Source organism: Artibeus jamaicensis, unplaced genomic scaffold (assembly GCF_021234435.1).
Source record: "Artibeus jamaicensis isolate MK-2021 breed Jamaican fruit bat unplaced genomic scaffold, CSHL_Jam_final contig_519, whole genome shotgun sequence".
In the NCBI taxonomy this organism is placed as follows: Eukaryota; Metazoa; Chordata; class Mammalia; order Chiroptera; family Phyllostomidae; genus Artibeus; species Artibeus jamaicensis.
The window spans coordinates 38,292,448-38,314,113 of NW_026521871.1; the positions used below are offsets into that span (position 1 = coordinate 38,292,448).

General features: G+C 39.7%; 1 protein-coding gene across 16 annotated transcripts in view; it reads right to left on the minus strand.

Moving 5' to 3' along the window:
- Positions 1 to 21,666, minus strand: part of THRB (thyroid hormone receptor beta) — a 336,578-nt gene that overhangs the window by 185,650 nt on the left and 129,262 nt on the right. For 14 of the 16 annotated variants that reach the window (XM_053669113.1, XM_037143999.2, XM_053669108.1 and 11 more), the window contains one exon: positions 5,278 to 5,349. The gene's annotated coding sequence lies outside the window, so the exon portion shown is untranslated. Of the gene's footprint in view, positions 1 to 5,202; positions 5,350 to 21,666 lie in introns of those variants that run through there. The other 2 variants (XM_053669117.1, XM_053669115.1) reach the window with 1 other exon arrangement.

A 21,666-nucleotide genomic window follows, 5' to 3' on the forward strand; every position in this document is an offset into this window, starting at 1 on the left:
TTTATAGTTTTACTATGTGAGTGTATAGGCAATTACTTTTTAACGAGAGACTTTGTCTAGGACGTTACAGCAGACATTGTAACACTTGCCTCAACTAACTTCCTGAGGAGACACCTAGAGAGGCAGGCAGCCAATGCCAACCAAACCTGCCCCTCTCCAGCATTTGGAGGGGCAACAATGAGACTCACCGTAGCTTTACAAAATGCAGTCAGAGGGGGTTAAAATCAGACAGTCAAGTTATGCTCATTTAACACTAGCTGATTATCAAAACTAATGTGAAAAGTCGTTTTTGCTCTGCAGCCAAGGGTGTCAAACAAATAGTACTGAGAAAGCTGTACTGACAAACGTGGCCATTTTTGCCCAGCCCTTTGGATGACACACACAAGGGAGGAGTGTGTGTGTGTGTTGCAGAGGTAGAAGGAGGGGAGCGAGGGAGGAAGGAAGAGAGGAAATGAAAGAAAGAATAAAAGAAAAAGAAAAGAAGAAAAAGAGGAAGGAAAAAGGAAAGAAAAAGAGAAAAAAGAGGAGGAAAAGAAGGAGAATAGATGGGAGGGAAGGAAAAAAGAAAAGAAGGAAGAAAAACTGGTTCCTTCCCCATCCTGACTTTCTCACTTGCTTGGCTTCTTATGATCACTTCTTAATTATCCTTACGAGTCCTCCTCTTATTCTCTTTAAAAGTCTGTAAGGTACCTCCTTTTTTTGTTTTCCTTTTTCTTTCTTTAGAAATGAAAAATCATTATTAGTGGTATGGAGCCCTAGAAAAGTTTTATGTTGTTTGGGTTGGATGTATTTATTTATGTATTATTTATATATTTCCCAGAGGACATTCCAGTCAATTTTTTCATGTAGAAAAATACCATGTAACTTTTTAATTTATCCAGATAGATTTTCTTTCCTAGGACTTTAGCTAAATGTTTTTTCTGGGTTGCCATTTATATATATGCATATGTATGTTAGTATACATATGCATATAAATCTATATGTATATATGCATAGATAAAGTTTTATACACATATGTGTATATAATGTGTTTATTGAAACATAGTTTTGAATTGCACAGCTCATTAATGAATACATTTTCTTTGGTCAATTCCTTCTTCATAAGTTTTATCACACTCATCTCTTTTCTCCTGTCCCTGATGCCACCTCACTAATACCAAGCTCATCACCACAAACTGGAGTCCTTGGATCTATCTTTTATTGCTCCTTTTATTCATCACGCAGCTGGCTGCAAGAGCAATTCCTCTAAAGCACCTTGATCATTCCCCTCCATAATTGAAGAGCTTCTACTAGCTGCCAAATTGTGACCAACTCTGCTAGGTACCTCCACGATATTCTTTTACAACCAAATCTTCCTTTACTTCTGGGTGGCAAAGTACCCAATTATATTTTCTAGCTTCTTTTGCAAATAGGAGTCTGTGATTATATGTAGAATTTGTTGGCTGGGAATTTTGGTAAGGTCTCCTAAAGAGGAAAAACAGAGCTGGTAATGCATGCCTTTTTACCACCTTCTTCCCATTGTTCCCACTACCTAGAATTTATATGTGAGGCCTGGAGCTCCAGCAGCCATCTTGAAGCAAGAGGTAACCTTGAGAATAAATTCATATGCTAAGGATAGAAATGCAGAAGGATAGAAAGTGCTTGAGCCCTGGAGAGAAAAAAAAATCTTTGTGTATTTATCACGCTGTGATTTTCTATTATGGGCAGACCCCAAAATAGTTAATTCTCTCCACAAATTTAGCTATTTTTCCAATTCAGCAAGTGTTATTGATTAGTTTCAATCCATTGCTGCTCTTGCTAAGGCAGGGACTCATGGATAGAAAGACGTGACTTAAAGGCCAGCCCTGCCACACAGTGACTGTGATATCTTTTGGGCATTGCTCGTGATCATTTTATCCTCAGTGTCACTGCCTGGAGGTCAAGAAGAATAATTTACACATCAACATGTCTCTTATTTTCCTTTCATTCTTTTTGTTGTTATTGTTGTTGTTGTTGTTGTTATTGTTATTATTGTTATGAGCTCAATAACACCAACAGGGAAAATAGTTGGGAGAAGGAAAAGGAAATAAAACTCAAACTGGAATATTTTATCACTTATTAACAGCCCTTATAAGCAGTTTAGTGGTTGAAAAGGTTCAGGTTGCTGATTTTAGAAAGTCAATGGGAAGAATATCGATAGATTGGGCTTCTATTATCAGCATTTTACTCTCCCTCTCATTCTTATGAATGACAGAGATGTGACCACATGGATTGCATTTTGTAAGACTAGTTGACCTCGTAAGTAAACAAAAAGTACATACATACATACACATATTTCAAGAACTCTGGCTCTAGAAAATCACTTGCCACAGGTCACCAAACGGAGAAGACATATGATTTCTGTCTTGGTACTTTCCATTTGGATAGGTTGACTCCCAACGATCGGAAGAAACAGTTCCGTTCAAATGAACACAGATTTGCAAAGCAGAGAGTTTTACAAAAAAGCAAATTCTGTCAGATCTTACATTGTGCACTTTCATTTCTGCTCTTAGGCACATTAGACTGAACTGCTTGGATGAAAATCTCTTGCTAAATTGAATTTGATTTGATTAGGAAATGTGTGTGTCCGTGCAGGCGAAGCACGGTAATTGTGCATTAAAAAAGTGTCCTAGTTATTGAAAATGTTCTTATTTCATGAAGGTTTTGCCATAGCTTCATTAGGGAACTAAATTTTTGTCCATGTGAATCCATGTTGTGAATTAAATAGTTTTTGGCCCTTTGTTGGGAAATCACTCAAACAGTGAACAGTTTGTCCTTTCTGAAGAAAAGTAACAGCCTTAAAAGCTGGAACACTTGGTTGCTATAAACCCTTCCTGCACTGGCTCCATAGGATCCTCTCTTGCCATATCCTAGCTCCATCATTATTCCCTTTAAACACATTTCCCGGGCTGGCTCTTCCCAGCCCTAGTTTCCTCCTCCAGCTCCGAAGGCAAAGTTGCCCGCTGGGTCCTACTGCCCTGGCCTGTGTCCTCCACTGCATTTCCACCAAAATAATTACCTTCCAGGTGACTGCTTGACTTCTAAAACACACAAATAGAAATCTGAACTATAGTTGGCTCAAAGTATTTCAGGGGGAAAAAGTCCTCTATTTTAGAGGGTCAAAATGCTTTACTGCAAGGGTACAGGAACATGGCCCAGTCAGTTGGAAATTATTCGAACCACCCCCAAAGCAAAACCATCAAATCCATCTGTAGCTTGTTTTACAGATGCCAGTTATGTGTGTCTTCCAATCCCAGTCACCAGAGGTTCCACTCTGCTAAGATATATGAGAAGGAACCCTGCACTTCATAGGTCATGAAAAAGCATGCAGACTAGATAGCAAAGAATTAAAAAAATGATGAAGAATTTCCCAGGCATTATCTACAGTACATGTCCAAGTCATGCATGAGGCAAGTATGGCACTTGAGATTTCCATTCCCAGACCTCCCATCAGCTTCCTTTAGCCTCATTTGAGGCTGGAAGACCCCAAAAGGTATTCCGTGGTTCTATTGACTGGAATTCTCTCAGGATTTTCCCTCCAGGTGTTGGTGGTTATTGATATAAGAAAAGGTTGCAAAAGCAGCATGGTCTCTTATTTTCTGAAACTTTGCATAGTGACCCCACTTAATAAATAGCCTACATAGCTTTAAGAAAATTCATCGGTATTTTCACCGTACAAGGATGTTTACCAGCATTTTCATTTCTTAACTGCCTAGGTTTTTGGCTTTATTTTCCCTTTTTGTTTTCATTTTTTCATGGAGGTATAATTTATATACAGTAAAAAGTGCAGATGAGTTTTGACAAATGCCATTTAACCCACAGCTCTATAAAGATATTCAATATTTCCCTCACTCCAGAAAGTTCCTTTTTGGCCTTTTCCAGTTAGACCACTCTTCTTGCCGAGGTAACCACTGTTTCAGATGCCTATCACCACAAATTAGTTATACCTTTTCTAGAACTGTATACAAATGAATTAATATAGCGATAACTCCATAGTGTCTAATGCCTCATGTTTTAAGCACCTACAAAAATCACCCCTTAGCTTCCGTAAATTGAGGGAACTGCTCTGCAAAAATGGTGTGTGAATATGCTGAGAGCTGGTAGCTTTCCTGGTGGGTGAAGAAGAAGCTGAAGACTGAGTTCTGCAGCACCCTTCTCATCGCCCAACAAAATAGCTGTACTTTTCCACGTCTTACAAATGGGGGTTTGCTGAAAGATTGCCTTTGGGAAAAGGGTTCTTTGTAAAAAAAAAAAAGTTGGAGACCCACAGGTCTAGATAATCCTTGCTGATCCCTTTCCCTGAACATTCTATAATTACAAATAGTGTTTTCTGCTATGAGAGCTGTGAGCGGTCCCCTGGAGAGAAGGCTAGGAGACAGTGGCCGCCAGACTGGGGCCCCCAGGGAAGGCCTGGGCACTGAGCACTGTAACATTAGCGCTGCTGCGATCAGATAGCGCCACCCCTAACTGAGGCACCTAGACAATGGGCCAGAGGCCCCGGGCCAGGCGAGGCACAAAGACAGCATTCAAAAGATCCGACTCCCACAGCCAGCCAGCATTTCTATAGACTCCACCAGACCCTGGCCCAGCCAGAATGTCACCTTACAGCCAGAAAAACCACTTTTTTTTTCCCATGGGTAGCTTTTAAACTGCTAAAAATAATAAACACAGTAAGGAAAGTGCTGACACAACCTTAACTGCAGAGACACACTGAAACTGTGATTATGGTAATGCAAACAAACTGGGCTCCGAACTTCAAGCTGGCACTGCAGTTGGGGCTGCTTGGTATTGCCCAGCACCTAGAGATGGCAGGCAGGGAGAATTCAGAGGGCTAGTCAGTCGAGACTGGGGATCCTGGCTGCACAGGTGCTTACGTCCTATCTGATCTGCTCCCGCCACAGGGTGACGTAATCCTTAGGCATTTTTTTTTTTAACATTTAAGAGAGATTGGAGAGAACTGTTGGATCTTCACGGAGCACAATGTTCCCACAGAATAAATAGGAAATGGCTCTTTTCTCTCCCTGTCCTATCATTACTCTTCTCCCTAGTGAACCTCTAGCATTCCTTTACTCCTTTACGCTCTTTTAAAAGCCTATTTACTGTTTTATATTGAATACCTACAGAATTCAAAACTACGTTAAAAAGCAACAGCAGCAGCAAGGCCACACATTAGAAGATAATTACCATAATGCTAAAAAGTGACAACTAATCATAGAGATCAGGAGTCTGCCAACACCCGAGTCAAGCCTGGTATCTGACCTTCTGATCCATTAAATCACGTGAGGAACTTGGCACCCGCGCAGGCCAGGCAGTGGGAGGGAAACCGCAGATCTGGAAAAAAGGAAACACAAGAAAATAAATAGAAGTGCTTTTTTTTTTTTTTAAGTTTCCCAACATTTGCTTAATCTGCTCTTCTTTCTATGTTTAAATAGGGTCTGGTTTCAGAGCTGTCTCTGATTTTGAATAAATGCAAATAGACTTAGATAAAATCTCATTCCAAAGGGGAGATGGTTTCAGAGAATCCTTTAACACAAGGGTTATAGTAACACATTATAGGCAGGGGACAACGCTCGCAGATCCCAAAGACCTACTTTCCTGTGCACAGGACACAGGAGTTCTGGGTTCTCAGCCTGGGAAAATGACTAAAAGACAGAAGTGAATCTTAAACACCTTAGAAAAGTTGTGCTAAACAGAGTCCACTTGGGTCTCAGAGGAGGTTTTCTGGGATAGGTCTTAACAAACCCCGGCCGTGGCTGCGCCCTGCGGTGCGTGCACAGGCTATGCATCGGAGCATGACGCTATGGCGCTGTCTAGACTGTTAAGTGCAATTATGTTGGGGACACTTCACGCAGTATAAACTGATGAAAGAGATGGCCAAACAAACCATGCAACAGAAAACGTCTCCAAGTGTCTAGACAAGCGAGAAGCTGCTTTTCAACTAACTGTGGTCCCTGAGTCTTTGTTGTTAGTGCATGGGATTCAGCGATCATAGAAAAAACAGAGGTTAGTAGAGCAAATGCCTGGGTTCCCACTACTCAGAATGGGCCACTGATACAAATTTTTCACATCTGCTTTTTCTGTTTAACAACAACAACAACAAAAATAGAGCTTCAGTATAATCTCCTTGACAACCCTACTTCAAGGCCAGAACATGAATGTGTTTGCATCCTTGCAGCCCACCTATAATTTCGCATACACTGTGTATATCCAGGACAATGCACAGTGTTGTGTGTGTTTTAATTTACCTGTATGGTATGAATCTAGGTACATGTGTCTGTCCTTCTGCATTGTTGATGCAGCATTGGGTAGCTGAGAGCTAACCCTGTGGATCTCTAGCTCATCCCTTCGGCTGCCACAAGGAATAAATAATATGCTCATTTTCTTTTCATCTAGCACTCAGCATTTATGGCACCATAAAAGCACTGGTTATGTCATTCAAGTGATTGTTGGTTATGTGTGGGTGTGCATATGTATGTGTGTGGGTGGAAATTTTCTCTGCCATGACTGAGCTTCTCAGGATGTTGCTTTATCTTAATAGTGGCTCTTCTGCACGATGCCTCCATGCAGAGTCAACATTCAGTGTGTTAGAAGGCAAAACATATTTGTTAAAAATTGATGCACTTATCGTGATTTTTCCTTTATTTTTTAAAGCAACATTAAGGAAGGTTTGGGGGCTATATTTATCTGTTCAAAGTCTCTCTCCACTGCTCTGGTCATAAATCTTCAAATCCCAAGCCATCAGTATCACCTTGTGATTTGCTAGACAACCAGACTCTGATAGTATGAGGCCAAAGATAAAGACATTCAAGACAGAATCTAACACTCTTCTCAAAGACTGACCTGACAGAGCCAAGAAGGAGTCTGTGTTTGTAATTGTGGTTTTATGGTGAACACGAGTGGACAGACACTACTACCTCTGACCTTAATATTTTTTAAAAACCACGCCTTTTGTATAAAAACAACATTGAACCTCCATTTATTTTCTGAGTGTATAAGAAGAATGGCTGTGAACCTGACTCAGTATAAACAACTTAAAAATTCTCATATAGTGATTAACAAGAATAAGCATTTTGATATATAACAATTACTAAGCACATTTTGTGGACTGGGTTATGCAATATCCTTTCACCTAATTTCACTACATGTAATCCTCAAAATGATCACGTGAGATAAGTATCATTCAGAACCCCGTTTTTCAGATAAGGAAAGGAGAGGTGGAGAAAGCTTTAACATTTTGGCAAAAGTCAAACAGTGAAGAATAGGCTAGCCAGGACTCTCACCCAGACAGGAGGGTGTCACCGGTCTTGTTCTGAATCCCCGAGAACAAGCTCAGGTTCTAAAGATAAAACCACAGGGAAGGAAATAGAAAAACCAGTGTCACTGAGGTGGCTTCCAAATTTCACTGATACAGACAGACAGCATGTCTTTCATGGTGTGCCTCAAACCAAGAACCAACCAGAGTGGGGTACTCCAGGTAGACAAGGCAAAGTGATTTCTTAGCGATGAAGGAAATCTGAAGTAGCAAGGTCAAGCCCCAGACCCTTCCAACCTAAACACACCCATGTTTGAGTCTTCTCTTCAGAAAACAGGGGATTGTGCATTAGCTCCTGGCTCAAAGGAGGGGGCCCAGGCTGTAGACACAAGATTCAAAGCAAAAATGGGACTCACTCCCTGGGACAACTTTAGCCCAGACTGTGTGTTCTTTACACATTTTTAGTTGGGGCACAGATATATTAACTGTGGCTATTTTGTCCTTCCAAAAGAATCTGTTGTAACAGATTCATATTTATATTTGGAATACACTTATTTCTGGGCATGAAACAGTTCATTTTGTTAAGCCATCTGACCTGAGGTGAGGTTGGCACAATTTTCCAGGACTGTTCCCAATTAATGCTAATTGAAGGTTAAAGGATAAATAAAGTCCCTTTAACTTGGTTTACTAATATGTTATTTATAAATGGCTCCTGGCCTCTTTTTAACATTCAGTAGCTATGTACAAATGAACAGTATGGAACAAATTAGCAAATATATAATGTATATTTTATTGCAAAGTTTTCATTACAAAAGGTTTACTATTATGGCAAAAAATTAATGTCATCTATTATCTATCTATCTATCTATCTATCTATCTATCTATCTATCTATCTATCATCTCTGTTATCATAGATCTCTTTAGATCTTATGGAGCCTGAGACAGACTGAGTGCATTGCATTAACTGCCTATATTATTTATCTCTCCCTGTATCTACTCTTCTGTCATGTACCTTTGCAGTTCTTCTTACTGAAAGTTGGGTCTATTTTCCTGCCTTTTTGATTCTGATTTTGGCCATGTGACTTGCTTTGGACAACGAAATGTTAGCAGGTTTGCTGCATGCAGATGTTTGAAAAAGTTCTTGTTTTGTTTAAGTGTTTAAGTGTGTTGTTTGTTTAACAGAAGTTCTTCTTATTTTCTTTTGCTTCTCTGTGATCACCATGAGAACATGCCTGGGCTAGCCTGTCATGGTTGAGAAACATGGTAGAAGTTAACTCAGTTGTCTCTACCAAGGCTGATTTAGATCAGCCTTGATCAGCCAAGCTGTATATACATATGTGAGAGAGAGCAGGCATAATGAGCAGGGCCACTTAGCTGAACTACAGCTGTCCAGAGATGCATGAGTGGGCCCAGCTCAAAGAAGAAGAACCACCCAGTCATCTCTCAGACACAGGAACTTATAAATGCCAATTGTTTCACACTATTGAGATTTGAGGTAATTTGTTCCTATGCCAGGCAATGCCATGTAATTCTACTGTGCACTAGATGACTGATACAGGGCCTACCCCTGGTTCACTCAAAAAAGAGATGTCCACATAGAAGATGGGTTAAAACTAGGTAATAAAATTCAGCCAATATCCATGAAATACCAGCCGCATCAGTCAAGGTTCAACCAGGAAAACAGAAACTGGTCTAAGCATTTAAACAGAAGGACTATAAGGCAAGACATTGGTTACACAGGCAAAGAAAAAGATGTGAAGGCAAATGGGAAAATAAGGCATCCAGGAACTCAGGAACTGCATGAAATTCCTGAGCTGTAGGGACAAAGAATAAAGATGTTAAGCTTTGGAATCAGAGTCAAGCAGCAGAAGCTGAAGCTCAGCAGTCCTCTTGAGTAGGAGGTGAAGTCCTAGAGGAGACACCGTTGCCTTCAGAGATGCTGTCTCAGGCAGAGAGGGTGGGGAAGAAATACCCTGGTGTCTCCCTTCCTTCATTCTTCCATTCTCCCTCCGGCTTCCCACAGCTGAACCCAGATGGAGGCCACCTGACTCAGGAGCCTGGACTGTACCACCCTCACTGAGCAGCCTCTTATTACAGTAATGCAAGGGAAGGGCAAGAGAAGGATCCAAGGGTCAGCAGGCAAATACACCACCATGATGTGCAAGATATTTTACCAGGTATGCTTCAGTGCTAAGAGCTACATCCACAAAAATAATGAGATTCAAAATAGACATTGGGCTTGAAGGTTAGAAAGTAGCAGCACCTGTGGGAATGAAATGAAGGAGCCGTTGGGGAAATAGCAATATTCTGGTTTGGCTTAGAAGGTTGCCTATTTGGGAGGTGGGAACAATGGGGCCACAAAGGCAAGAGCTTGGAAGGGTTTTGATTCCAGTCCAAGCAGATTGGACTTCTGTTCTGAAGGCAATGGGAAATGAAATGGTTCTGAGCAGAGAGCGATATGGTCCAAGTTGGATGTTAGGACTATTACCCCAGTAGAAATTGGAGGGATAAACTGGAGGCAAATGACTAGACAAGGGGCTTTTAATCAAGAGCAGATCTCAGGGAATTCCCAGCACTCCTGGACAAACTGGCAGGAGTGTGTGTAAACACTCAGTTTTCTGAGAGATGGTACATAGCTTTCACATGGTTTTCAATGGACTCTATGACCCCGGATCCTACCGAAAATTGTTAGCACTGGAAACAGAACAGCATTAATGCGAATGGAAAGGACTAAACAGATATAAACATTTATGAGGCACTATCTAAACAAATAGTTTAGATAAATGTGAACAGCAATAAACAAGAGCAAGAGATTACTGAAAGGTTTAACTTCAGATCCCAGCCACCTGCCATTCCTTCCCCTCCCCCTCTATAAAATGGAGGAAGCAACTCAGGTTGCTAAGATACCACAAGAATTTACAAAATTGAAAAGTTCCAAGGTAAACACATGACATATATCACCACTGTCACCCTCTTACATCCATCATAGATATTATGAATCAAACACAACCTCTCCTGATGACTACAGAGTCCAAACACCATCTCCAAATCCTTCTTAAGTAGCACTTCAGGCAGCCACTGCCTTTTTCTCGAGCGATTGTTTTTATTTATTGTATTGACCATTCTTTAGTTTCATAAAGCTGAAGTACCAATGAATGAATGTATTTGGTGGAATGTATCACATGCTGAAATGATCTTTATATACAGATTCATATACAGATTCATCACATAGGAAAACCTTACTAATAAACAATGGGGCCACTACCTAGACCACACACCCTTAATGTTAACTCAAAGCAGTCAACACAGATTTGAATTAAACTGAACTGGGGGGGACACTACAGACATGATAACGTATTCACTATTGAATTATCATAGTAACATTTTAAAACCAGCACATGCCATTACAACCAACTACTAGCATCTTCACTGTTGGGTAAATTCTCAACTCCAATCACAGGACAGTGGGTATATAGTATTACCATGGGTCATCCTCTTGTCCAAGTACAGTGACCTTTGGGTTGGTATTTGAAGGCACTCTGGTGGTTTTATAACCTCGGGGTATTTTCCATCTGACACTTGAAAAAAGGTGCCATTATCAGAGTTACTTTGTACATAGGACCACAATGATCACAGATTCAGACAAGCCATTTTTGTCTACCTAGAGTTTTGATCATTACAGAGATAATTCCTGTCCATATCAATGAGAAGACTCCCTGTTCACCTCAACTCCAATCCCAAAGTTTGATCCGTGCAATTCCAAACAACAAAAAAAAAACTTTTGGAAAATTGTCTATAGACAAAAATATTCCTGGAAAAACCTCTAATATAAACAAGCTCCCAGCAGTAATTATTTGACCAAGGCCTGCAATAAAAAGTGTGTTTTAATCTGCAACACATGTACATCTGTATGGATGCATGTGGGTATATTTAACTAAAACAAAAGTTTCATAAAATAATATTCTTATTTATGTGAGGCACTTTGATATTTTCTGTTCCATTTTATACTTATTATATTCTATCTAAAATACGATGCTACTAAAGAAATGTTAGTAATGACCTGCTAGATTGATTTCATTACCCACTAATAGGGCCCATGCCACAGCCTGAAAAGCGCTACTGTGGCAAAACGACTGAAGCACTCTGACTTTATTCACCAATGTAAACATATCCACAAAAGACCAATCCAGAGCGATTTAGCGGGGAAAAAAAATCCCTTGGCTCTCTCCCTCGGATCCTGGATGAAGCCAAGGTTTGCTGAGCCAACTTTTGTACTTGGTGGTTGACAATGACTGAAAACTGAAAGGCAGAGATCAAATCCTCACTTTCCTTCTCAACACATCTCTTCCGCTGGGTAATTTATACGGTGCAAGTATCAAGCTATTCAATTTTGCTGTCATTTACTGTTCTTTTTCCAACAGCAATGGAAACACAGGATCGGTTTACTGTCTTCTCTCTTTGGTAGAATTAGATTATTCTCCCTCCTGCCCCTTTAGACAAAGATGGCATTCATCACTCCGGAGAGCCACCCCTGGAGGGTCTCCAAACAAAGCGTGGCAGAGTCTGGGCGTTGAGGCTGTCAGTCCAGATTATATACCAGAACGAACTTGGTAATGATTCTTTTGACCAAGTGAACACAATTGGAAGTGGAGCAACATAATGAACAGTGGAAATAAACAAACAAGTAAACAATAAAAGGCTCTATATCTCCCAGTTCCATGGAATCTACCAAAAGAAAGCTCCTTCTTAAAAAAAATCCATTTGCTTTTTCTAAAGCAGGGGTGTCCAACCTGCGGCCTGCAGGCCTCATGCTTCCCAGGATGGCTATGGATTCGACCCCACACACAATCGTAAGTTTACTTAAAACATCACGATATTTTTTTGTGATTATGTGTCACAATGTATTTAATGTGTGGCCCAAGACAAGTCTTCTCCCAGTGTGGCCCAGAGATGCCAAAAGGTTGGACACCCAGGAAAAATAAACAGACACCACATTATATCAGAGATGTCTTGGTGGCTTTCTTGCCAGGATGCTGGTACTGGAACATTCTTTCTCACATGTGACTGCTTTGCCATCTGTTTGCTGTGTACCAGCCTTCCCTACCCCTACCCACTCAACTGGTTAAACACTAATGAGTGCATCAAGAGCCTGAAGTTAAACACATTCTTTTATTCAGCATTTCTACTTCTCAGAATGGATGATTATGGCCACATTCAAAACTGCAGTGACAAAGATGTTCGTGTGGTATTATCTACAACGGCAAAAGACTCAAAGGAAATACCACTCAGTCCTAAATGTGGTAATCTTTGGGTGTTTGGGTTATAGGTGATTTAAATTTTACCCTGTATGTTTACCCATACTTTTCAAATTTTCTCAAATAAAAATAAGACAAAGGGACTGAAAGCATCACATCTGTGCTTGATACAGAGGCACCAGTGAACCCCTGGGTGGAAGATTTGCACCAGACACACAAGTTGGACTATAACCTGAGACACACTTTTAGGGAACTCCAGTGCTCACCTTAGGTTCATCAGTGGCAAAGTGGGGACAATAATAATGCCTAATTCATAGAATTGTGATGAGGATTAAATTAAATAAATCCAGAATTAAAATAAATCCAGCATTAAAATACATCCAGTGTCAAGTGAGTAGAATAGTGCCTGGCACGTACAAGCATGATGTAACTGTGAGCTGTTACCGTTAACGATGCTGGCCCGGGAAGTAGGAAGGTATTTCATTTAGTTCCCTGCTGAACCCAATGCAGAGACCCAGGAAAATATGGGTTTGTTCTAAGGGCCACCAAAGTTTTCCCCTGCATTTGGAGAATCAAAGTGGGGCATGAGAAAAGTCTGGGGGTCATGGATATGTTCTGTGTGTCGATGGCGGTGATGTTTGAACAGTATATACATATGTCAAAACTTAACAAAACTGTATATTTTAAGTTTACCCTTAGTTTATTTTATAGCAATTAGACTTCAATAAGCCTGTTTTAAAATGAAGATGAAGTAGAGACTTTTTTTAGATGAGCAGTCCTAAGAGAATTCCCCATCAGCAGGCCAACACTGAAAGAATATTAAAGAGTGTACTTTAGGCAGAAGACAAAAGGTCCAGATGGGAGCTTGGAAATACAGAAAGGGATTAAGAGCAACAAAAATGGTAAATATGCAGCAAATCTAGATGAATATTGATGGTTTAACATAATTGTAATATCTTAGTTTTAAAATGTCTGTAAAATTAAAATATAAGCAATAGTAAGAGGGTATATGAACACTTTATGGCAACATTTGAAAGTGTCAATGAAATGGGTAAACTAGTAAAAATGACCAAAATAGTCCTGGCTGGTGTAGCTCAGTGGATTGAGCACAGGCTGTTAACCAAAGGGTCGCCAGTTTGATTCCCAGTCAGCGCATATGCCTGGGTTGTGGGTCAGGTCCCCAGTTGGGGCATATGAGAGGGAACCACACATTGATGTTTTTCCCCGTCTTTCTCCTTCCCTTCTCCTCTCTCTAAAAATAAAACCTTTAGAGAAGAGGAAGAGCAAGAGATTGAAAACTTATTTGAAAAAATAATGAAGGAGAACTTCCCCAACCTGGCAAAGGAAATAGAGTTCCAGGAAGTCCAAGAAGCTCAGAGAAGTTGGAAATAGACTTCCAGGAAGTCCCGAAGAAGTTGGACCCAAGGAGGAACATACCAAGGCACATCATAATTACATTACCCAAGATTAAAGATAAGGAGAAAATCTGAAAAGCAGCAAGAGAAAAGGAGACAGTTACTTACAAAGGAGTGCCCTTATGTCAGCTGATTTCTCAAAAGAAACCTTGCAGGCAAGAAGGAGCTGAAAAGAAGTATTACAAGTCATAAACAGCAAGGACCTATATCCAAGATTACTCTATCCAGCAAAGCTATCATTTAGAATGGAAGGACAGATGAAGTGCTTCCCAGATAAGGTCAAGTTAAAAGAGTTAATCATCACCAAGCCCTTATTATATGAAATGTTAAAGGGACTTATTTAAGAAAAAGAAGATAAAAAATATGAACAGTAGAATGACAACAAACTCACAGTTATTAACAACCGAACCTAAAACAAAAATAAAAACAAACTAAGCAAACAACTAGAACAGGAACATAATCACAAAAATGGAGATCACATGAAGGGTTATCAGCAGGGGAATGGGTGGGAGAGAGAGGGAGAAAGGGTACAAGAAATAAGTAACATAAATGATAGGTAGAAGATAGACAGGGAGAGATTAAAAATAGTATAGGAAATATAGAAGCCAACGAACTTATATATATGACCCATGGACATGAACTAAAGTGGGGAATGGGGTGGGAGGGGTGTGCAGGGTGGAGGGGAACAAATGGGGGAAAATTGGATAACTGTAATGGCATAATCAAGAAAATATATTTAAAAAATTTTTAAAAAGACAGAAATCATTCCAAAAAATTAAAACCTTTAAAAAAAATAAAAAATTACCAAAACAGAAAAGATATATAAGTGTAAATAGTCCTATTTCTATTAAAGAATTTTCTCACAATATATTATCATCTTAATTGGCTTTACTGGTGAATTTTTCCAAACACAAGGGAAAACCACAACACTCTTACACAGTTCCTTCTGATTATAGAAAAAGACAGATCACGTCTCAACTCATTAAACAAAACTCATTTCATGAGATCAGCACAGTTTGATGCCATAACTAAACAAGAATCGTATAAGAAAAAAAATCACAAACTACTATCTCTTATGAATTTAGGAAAAAGTACTAAAAAATTGGGAAACTGAATGTTGAGATATTTTTAAAAGGATAACACATTATGAGCAAGGGGGATTTATTAAAAAATAGAAGGTTGGTTTAATTGTGAAAAATCAATGTAAAAGATCCTGTTAACAAGAAAATGGAAAAAAGCGTATGATTATTTTTCAGTGCATACAGAAAAAAGCATTTATATCATTCAAATCTATTCATGAAAAGTACAGCAAATCGGGATTGAAAGAAAATACTCTCAATCTGATAAAACCCCTGTAACAAAAAGACATCTTGGCTAATGATGAATATCGACACCTCTGCTCTTTGACCAGGAAAAATTCAAGGATACCTTCTATAACCAAAATTAGTGCATATCTGTAGGTCATGGTTTACCAATTTTCTCTTACTGTGGCCACAGTGAGAAATACACTTTATGCCATGATTGAATATACAAACATACACATATATTTCAAATGTACATTTTAGTAAATAATGCCCTCTGTGCATTGCCCTCTAACATTTCCATTCTGCTCTGTTCTCTTAAAACGGTGGTCCCTCACTAAGATGGTTTTGTGCATTATTAAAGTGTTGCAAGTAATTTGAAAAAACGTGTTCTAACACACGGTTCCTGGCAAATATTAGGCACTCAGTAAAGTTACTGAATGAATAATGGTATACATTTTGCATATTGACCTACTCTCCAGCTCCTTATCAGTGTCTCTCCTTATTTTCCTTTTCCCTCTTGCTTATTTTCTTTTCTAATTTGTTAACTTATTATCGTGTATGTATCTTCACATGGTCACAATCTTTCCCAGAACCGGTCCTTAAAAAAAAGCTTTCGAAGTCACAGAATAAATCATTCAGGGCAGAGCCAGGGGGGAAGAGGCCCTCCCAAGGCCCTGGGTGACACTTCTCCAGGAACAAGAAGCTCAATACCCATAAGCTAAATGTGACAACTTCTAGCCGACCACTGTGACAACTTCTGCAGCGCAGGGCGCATGACAGCAGATGGCTACTGGGACTAAGGAGCGGGAGCTCACCTCTAACCTTACAGGGAACCACATATACTCTGGCTTTCCATGAAGTTCTCTTGCATTTCCGACAGCTGGGAGAGAGTGAGCCAGCTCATTCTGAGAAACACAAAGACACTTTCTGAAAGAGGAACAAAAGGGTCCTGCAAGTGACAATGAAGAATGGTGTGAGCATCTGTGTGCATCGCTGTGATAAAGGAGCCCAGGGTCTTGAGTTTCCTTTATCTCTCTTTTTAGGGTGTAAAGTCTTTCTCAGGTTGTTGAAATTGGGTGTCTGCAGAAGGGCCAGCAAACATGTGGGAAGGAACCTCTCCAGGGATGTGAGAAGAAACCTTATCTTTTTAACACAGGGACAAATTTCACCTCAATAAAACTTTGATTTTAACACAAACATTCTCTCTGGTCCTATGGAACAAAACTTTGCCTACAAAAGGATCTTGAACCACTGTGGGCAAGTTGCCATCCCGGCTTATCTTCCAACCCAAAGAAAGAAAAACCTGTTTTGGGCCAAGCACGGTGGTCTAGTGGGGTAAGGCTGTCTTTTGAGAGGACAAGGTTGTGTGCTAAAGAGGGACGTGAACGTGACTGGTCATTCCTTTAGCAAAAAAGGGTCATAAATAATGAGGAATTTATCAGGACTGAAATGAATCACTTGTATGCTTGGAAATGGATCCTAAGCTTCATTTCTGCCTTCCCTTCAAGAGAGCATGAATGCTCCCAAGGAAATCACCAAAAATGCAAATGAAGATTTACATGCACAGATGTCTATGGAAGTATTTGCTTTAGCATGAAATCAGAAGCAGCCCATAAGTTCCACACTGGGAGGAGTGCTTTAAAAACAGTAATAGGTCAGCTATTAAAAGGAATACTTACAAATTCACAATGTGAGAAATAACCACAATAAAATGTTAACTGTAAAAGGAGGAAAAATTAAACATGCAAAATATGAACTTACCATATTTTTAAATGTGTATATCATATGCATAAGAAAGGATTTGGAAGAAACATTTCAAAATGTTAAGAGGAGCTACAAACACTGGCTAGTGAAATGAAAAGTGAATGTTAAATGGCATTTACTTTCCACTTCAGGCATCATCGATTTACTCTTACAACTAGATAAATAGAAGCTGTTGTAAAAAAACCTAATAATGCATTTCTTTATGAATCCTAGTTTGTTCACTAATTGATTCATAAATATATGGGAACTGCATCCATTTTCTCTTTAATGACGACTTCAGGAGTGAAATTTCTACCTTAACACGGAGAACAGGTCACTGGATGAAATATCCTGTGAGTCCCATGCAGAGTAAAAGTGGACTGTGAGTTCTTACCCTCTGGACATATTTGCATGAAAGAAGAGCAATGTAAAAAATACTTTTTCAAATGTATTTTTCATGCAGGTTGTGGGGACTAATTTAAGATTGTACTTTGTAAATAACATCACAGGTTTAGGTGGCTGAGCTGAAAGTTCACACAGTTAACATAAATGTCGCCCACACTCGTAAGATCCCTCGACAGAATCCCCTGGTCCTGCAGCATCTAATGTCACCCAGCTGGCGACAGGCCAGAGTGAGCTGCACAGTCCTCTCTGAAGCTCCTTGAACAGGAAATGGAGGCCGTGTGGGGAAATGAGGCCGCCACATTTAAGCCAGTCATGCAGGATAGTTATAGTTAGTTTAGCAGGCACACCGACACTCGGGCTAAAGCATCTTCATTTATCCTGTGGGTGCTAGTTACTTGGCTACTTTCTGAGCTGTGCTGGTCAGTACGGTGCACCATCAAAAGGCTCCCTGGTGCACTGGCAGATGCCGGGGTCGAATGGACAGATTTATCAGTTCTATCATATATTTCTCTGACTTTATATACTTGACAGATAACTCTGTACAGTTAAAAAAAACCCAGAACTCCTATAAAACCTTGTTATTAGCAAGCCACTTAGCTAAGACTTTTTTTTTTATTGCTTACACAGAATAAAATAAAATCTAATCAGGCATTTCTAACAAGGAGAGGACGGTGTTGCTGGCCTGTGTCTCAAAGCCCATGGTCTCAGTGATGCACTAGTTAGCGCCCTCAACCAGGGGAGGGAGGTATTGTTAGGTCTGTTTTCCAGATGAGAAAACTGTGGCTCAGAGTGACCAAACAACTTCCCCAAGGGAACAAGGCAAGTAGGTGACAGGGAGAATTTAAGCTCAAGCCTCTTGCATTAGATCACGCCACCCTGATTGAGGCACTGCTACCCTTCCTCAGGGGCCTGACGGGTCAGTGGCTCTGCACTGTGGCAGGATGCCAGTGATGACAAGCAGCGTCTGTGACATTGAAAGCAAGTGGGTCCTTAACTGTTTTGAGGACATGCATCCCTCTGAGAGTCTAATGTGGGCATCTTTGTGGTTGTTGTTGCTTTGATCAGTTTCCAGAAAGGTGTTCTTGGGTACTTACACTGTTCTGCAGACAGTCCTAGCAGGCTTATGGACTCCTTGAAGTCTACCTGTGGGTTACAGTGATAAGAACAGCTGACGTATGGGCCTCAGTAGGACGTCTAAGACCTCAGAAAGCTTTAGTTCTCTAGAAATGTTGGCCATTTGTCCACCAAAGGCTGTTTGATATTCCTTCCCTTCCAGGGGGATGTGAAAAAAGGCAGTCTTTGCTTGCTATTTAAACACCTATGACCTATGATGGTTACTTAGGTAAATTCTTAAAAGGACTTTTTTACAACTCATTCAACAATTTGAATCCTTGTGCAATAAATAGCTCGGATCCTACCACTTTAGAATATTATTAATAAAAATCCAATCCCATGTGAGTTCATGGTCAAAGGCATTAGAAAGGCAAGGCAGATATGATGGTGTGAACAAAATATGCAAACTTGAAGGCACAGACAGACTGGGAAGCCCTAAACATTTCTTCTTGGAAGGTGGGGTAGAGGGAAGTAAGGACATAGAATAAATTATCCTTTACAGTAATATATAAAGGCTTCTACTTTAAAAGTGTCAGTCTGTACCTACTATTCTTAGTGACCCACTGCCAATAGTTTAACCAAAATATAAGGTTCTTATTTACTTTGGGGTGCCTGGCCTAAAGATTTAAATCTATAATGCAGGCTGATAGCCCTGAATCATTTTGGTAGTTTTGTTTTTCTTCTAGTTGCTTTTATGTATGTTTTTGAAATCTTAGTAGAAACTAATATACAAAAGGACACCAATATTGCAGGCTCGAAATCTCAGAGCTTAAAGAAACATTTACAGATTAATTTCATTGAAATATCTCCTTCCACAGTTGGGTGAACTGACTTCCTCAGTCTTAAACTTGTGCATAGATGGGAATTCTCATCTCTTTTGCTGTTAGAAGAGAATAAAACCTATGTGTGGCTAAAAAAAATTAAGAGTATACCCTGGAAAGTGATTCTCCTCAGTGCTGATCACCATATATCAGTAAAATCTGATTTATCCTCCCAGAAATGTTCCCGCACACATGTGCAAATATGCCTGTACATCCTTTTTTTCATAGAAGATTGACACTGTAAGTATATCGTGCTCATTTTGTTTGGATCTCATTTTGAACTCTTGATATAGTCAAGTGTTCTTCCTTTTTCTACATGGGTTTCATTTTATTCCCTTGTGGATTTGCCCTTGAACAATGTGGGGACAAGGGGCCCCAATACCCTGCACAGCTGCAATTCGAATATAACCTTGACTCCCCCCAAACTTAGCTACTAATAGCCTACTCTTGACTGGAAGTCTCACCCATAAAATAAACACTCAATCAACCCATATTTTGCACATGCATTGCATACTGTATTTACACAAGAAAGTAAGTTAGAGAACAGACAATGTTATTAAGAAAATTATAAAAAAGAGAAAACATATCTACAGCACTGTATGTATATATTGAAAAAAACCCGCATCTATTGAAAAAAAGTGGACCCGTGCTATTCAGACCTGTGTTGTTCAAGGGTCAACTGTGCTGATTCCATTAATAATTTATAAAGCACTTGTTTGCTGTTCTTTGGCAGTGCCAGTGATGCTTTGCTGTCTGAACGCGTTTTAACTGTATGCGTCTTTTCATTCACTTCTCTCACTGATTTCTGCCACTCGATTCTTTTTCTGAAAACTTCCTGCATTAGCAACCACTCCCCCTGGTTCTCTTGCCCTTTGTCTTGTTCAGTTTCCTCTGCAGCACTTGTCACTCCCTGAAACCCAGAGCACATTTACCCGTAGCTGTTTGTCATTTGTGCCTGCCTGTCAGGATGGGAGCTTGGGATCAGGAACTTAGTTCCCCTCCCTGCTGTATCTTTGGCACAAAGAACAGTGACTGGCTCCTGGTAAAATCTCAATAATTACCTGAAGAATAAATGAATACATGCTTTGCACATTTCATTATTGGATTATTGATCTTTTTCTTATTGATTCATAAGAGTTCTGTATACAGTAATTAAACAAGCCTTCAGTTCACATTTGTGTTCCTAATGTACTTTCCAGTGTGGTGTTTATTTGACTTTGTTGATATATATATATCCATAGAAGAATGTTTAATTATTATACACTCAAACATAAGATATCTGTTCTCTATAGCTTTTGCGTTTTGTGTCTTTCTTACAAAGGCCTTACGTACTCCAGAGCTATTTTTAAAAACTTGTCCTGGTACTTTTCATGGTTTCTTTTTATGTTGGAATCTTTGATTCATTTGGGATTTATTTTGGCATAAGTAGTGGCTATGTATTCAGCTTTGTTATTTTTCCCCCCAAATAGTGAGCCAGTTGACCCAACATTAGTTAAAAAGTAATCCATCCTTTTCTCATTGTTCTGAATGACATCTTTATCATATACCAAATTCCCATAAATAAATATTTAAATACATTATATCTGATCTCTCTTCTGTTCTGCCAATTTGTCTGTGTATTCCTGTGTTGGTGGCGCTTTGTCTTAATTTCCTTTGCTTTATAGTGTATCTCAACGTCTGGATTAACTGAGACCTTGTCTTTATCCTCTTTCCACCACAATTTTCCTGTCAATTCTCACATGGTTGTTTTTCCGTAAGAAGACCAGAAGCAATAGAACCTGTCAACCCTTCCTCCAGAAAATTATCGCACTATTTTATTGAGATCAGATGATTTTATTGATGAATTTAGGAAGAAATGACATCAATACAAGAACTCAGATCTTTTGACTCTTGGATGTTCTTTATGCTCTCCTGACTTCCATAACATATGCAAATAAAATACTCTTTAATGTATTTAAGAAGAATTAAGATGACCCTTACACAAAAACTAAATGGAACTTTCTTTTTTCCCAGTTATCTTCTACTGGGGAGCAAACCACCCAAAAATACAGTGGCTTAAACAATCATTTTGTTACCTCTCTTGATTTTGTGGGATAAAAATTCAAGCAGATCTCTGTTGGATGATTCTTTGCCTTTCTTGTAGTGTTAACCAAAGATACTCTGATATGCAGCTGGTGGCTATGGTAGTCAAGAGGCAGCCACATGCAAGGCGCCCAGGCAAGGATGATGGGAAGGCTGAGTACAGCTGGGATTACTTCCAGGAGGACACAGATGTGGCAAATTCAGGGCAGTTGGCATTAGTGGATGGTGGCTCAGGACCCGAGAGCAAGTGTTCCAGAG